This window comes from Ailuropoda melanoleuca, unplaced genomic scaffold (genome assembly GCF_002007445.2).
Source record: "Ailuropoda melanoleuca isolate Jingjing unplaced genomic scaffold, ASM200744v2 unplaced-scaffold2089, whole genome shotgun sequence".
NCBI lineage: Eukaryota > Metazoa > Chordata > Mammalia > Carnivora > Ursidae > Ailuropoda > Ailuropoda melanoleuca.
The window spans coordinates 1-3533 of NW_023190381.1; the positions used below are offsets into that span (position 1 = coordinate 1).

A 3533-nucleotide genomic window follows, 5' to 3' on the forward strand; every position below is an offset into this window, starting at 1 on the left:
TTGATAAATATACTGCTTTCTTAAGGTATACACCGCATACACACACACACACACACACACACACACACACAGCCCCCTGATCAGAGACGCTTTGTGTAATAAATGCCCTGAACAGTACTAAGGGTATAAAGAATATTTTTATACAAAATTTGTTCAACAGTCATGCAAATAGGTGTTTCATAAAGCTTTGGAGTAATCATGCTTACGTTTAAATATAGTAGTTGGTATAGGATAGATATCCTCATGAGGTAACACAAAGGCCACCTTTAGAAGCCACCTAAGAATGTTCTAGCCTGGAAGGAATTGGGAGTTTTGTACTCTTGTTCCCCAAATTTCTTCTTTTCTTCTTGCCTAAAATTTTCATGACATAATTTCATGGAACATTATATGGTTTCCTTTTCCAATCTCTCCCCTTATCTCAATTATCTTTCCAATTTTTTAAGTTTATTCAGCATTCTGAAGTCTGCCCACTGATTTATTAAGATTTCAAAGGCTGCCAAAATCTATGATTATATTATATGTACCCTATTAGAGTATTTTCAAATTATTTTGGGAAAGAAATTTCCAGGTGTAGAGACTAGTGTATTGAATTTATACCCGTCCAATTCAGGAAAGTTTAATAGTAAGATTTGTATAAAATTTGGTAGTATAAAAAACACAAATAGACATTTTTCTTTCTTTTGCTGATTAAATGATATGTTATTTTACACCAGAGAGATTTCATTAGCAAAGATGTTGTAAAACCAGCCCATAGCTTTTATTCATGAGAAATGAAGTACCTTCACCTGTTAAGATCTTTGTGAAGATGCTGTCGGTGTAGAGAAGACGTGGGCTCTGACCCTCTTAGAGTCCTCAATGAGCCCAAGACTAGTCACTAATCCCAATTTTCACTCCAAATGATTAATTCCAAGGGCTCATAAAGGCCATAACAACATTTCCTATCCGTTCCTTTTCTCTCTTTGTCTATAGATTTTTCCTTGAAGCTCAGGGCAATTTCTGCCTCTTTATACTTCCTTCACTAACTACACTTGCTCACTACCATCTTCCCCCCACAAGGGAGATATACTTATGTATAGACATTTGTAGGACTCTGGTGCCCCCCTTATCGTGGTTTTGGTTACCCTTGGTTAAATAGAGTCAGGAAGTAGACTATTCATTTTCTCATGTATCCTCCGAAGGTCATTATAGCCTAACACTGCATCACAACACCAATGTCATTGACCCCACTTCTTCTCATCACGTAGGCATTTTATCATCACACAGCATCACAAGACAGGTGCGTACAGTGCAATAAGATATTTTGAGAGAGAGAGAGACAGAAGAGCATAGTCACATAACTTTTATTAAAGTATATTGTTATAAATGTTCTATGTTTTTGGTAGGTTTGTTGTTAATCCCTTACTGTGCCTAATTCGTTCCTTAAACTTTATCATGGGTATGTATACGTGGGGGAGAAAACCATAGTATATATGGGTCAGTACTATCTGTGGCTTCAGGCTTCAACTGGGGTCGATATAGCTGTCACAGAAAAGAAGGGACTATCATATACACTGTCATGTCAGTATTTTAAGCTCCATGAGTACAGAGATTCTATTCAACATTCATTGTTGTCTTCCAGAATACAAAGTGAAAAACAAATACATCATGGGCACCCACTGATTTATTTATTATTATAGACTTACCAGTGGCTCCCAGCAGGGCAAGGAAGATGAAGGTCTTCATGGTTGCTCCCTGGATCTGGACTGGGGATAGCAATGAACGTCTCTCATCCACAGCTATTTATACCTCCGGGTTTGACCTTGACACCCACGGCCATGGGTGCCAGAAAAGTGATTTTACTGGAAACTCACAAATCCGAATTTAGAATTCAATTCTGTGCCAAGTTGAAGATAATGCAGCATCTGATTTAAACATTAGCTTTTGTCTACTTTTCCAGAAGGTTATGGGAATGGAAGGAATAAACTCACCTGGTGCGATTTGTACCACATAAAAAAAAAGTAAGTTGGAGTAAGGTCATGAAAGAGGGCTACGGGTGTCCTGTTTCCCACACAAAAATCGTAGGTACTTGGTTGTCTCACCTGTGAACTTTCATCTTGAGGACCATCTTGAACACTATCCCCTTGATGTTTAATTAACATTGGCTCTTTCACAATTGCAAAATTTTTCTGTGGCATCTCTAGCCTTGGATATCCATGTTAACCNTTCATCATTAGCAGGGACAAGTTGTTTCCTTGAGAAAAAAACATTATTCTGAATTAAGCTATGATCGATCTAGACGGAAGAGTGAAAGAATCACTTACATTTACTAGAAATTACTATTTATTTTACAAATATAAAAACTTCCCAAATTTTAATTTAGTAATTCTCATGACAACCTTAGAACGTACCTATTACTACCCCCACTTTATATATGAGTAAACTGAGACACAGAAAATTGCAGAAGACTTGATCAAAATCACATAGCAGGTACACAGTGGGGTCAGGATTCCAACCCAGGAAATCTGGCTTCAGAGTCTGTGTGCTTAACTGCTGTACAACACTTCCCCAGTAAGCTCACCACATTCTGGACACCAAGACAATGCAGAAATCTCGGCCAATGATAATACAATTGAAATTTAGGGAGTGCTTCCTATGTGTCAGGCAATGTGGATGAGATTTATATACATTAACTCATTCAATCCTTACCAACTGCTTTCTAAGTATTGTTCTCATCTTTACCATTTCATAGATGGGCAGGGTGAAGCTTAGAGAAATTATATGTCTTGCTCAAAGTTTTATAGTCTTCAGTGGTCAACACGGGTTTCAAAATCAAGCAGCCTCATTTGAGGGGTCCTGGCCTCCACTGCGATGCCATAATCATAACTAAGGAGAACAATGTGAACTCTACCAAATCAAAGGATGACCACAGGGAGCAGAGAGAATTCTTAGAAAAATCTATGAAATGTGTTTCTGGAGCAGCAGTTGTCATAAGTAATGAGGCATGGCAGAAACATCCAGAATAAGTGTATGTCAGGAAGAACTAACCTCTAGCTCCATATAACCAGATTCCACTCCCACACATCTGAGTGGCCCACCAGGATTTACTTCTGCTTTAGCAAATCATCCCTCCTAAAGTAGTTTCTTTGTCTTAACATTGAAAGTTTGCTGATAAAAAGATGGTTAACTAGAAGGCAGACTTGACATTTGGGACTGGGTAATTCTGTGTTGTGGGAACTGCCCTGCACTCTGTAGGATATTTATCAGGGTCCCTGGCCTTAGTTACAAGTACCACTAGCCCCTCCTCATGGTTATGACAACCAGAATGTCTCCAGACATTGCTAAATGTTCCCTTGGGGTCAAAATCATTCCCAGCTGGGAACTACTAATCTAAGGAGAAAAGATAGGCAAAGTAGATTCCAAGGCCATAGCCATGGGAAGTGTCTTGAATGTAAGAACCATGTAGATACTCATTAACTACTGAATGAATGGCACATAAGGCAGGGAGTTGCCCTTTTCTGATCCCAAATATCTCAGGAGTCCTGATGTATCTGCTG

At 38.7% G+C, this 3533-nt stretch overlaps 1 long non-coding RNA gene across 5 annotated transcripts; it reads right to left on the bottom strand.

The window, feature by feature from the left end:
* Positions 1-6: 6 nt before the first annotated feature.
* LOC117797976 lies at positions 7-3095 on the bottom strand. 5 transcript variants are annotated; one of them, XR_004622766.1, is made up of 3 exons: positions 3025-3095; positions 2079-2230; positions 7-1742 (listed from the first exon to the last, which is right to left on the bottom strand). It is a non-coding gene; the product is annotated as an uncharacterized LOC117797976 (long non-coding RNA). The 5 variants fall into 5 exon arrangements; XR_004622769.1 differs by having other exon boundaries at positions 7-1798; XR_004622770.1 differs by having other exon boundaries at positions 7-1838.
* Between the last annotated feature and the right edge of the window lie 438 nt (positions 3096-3533).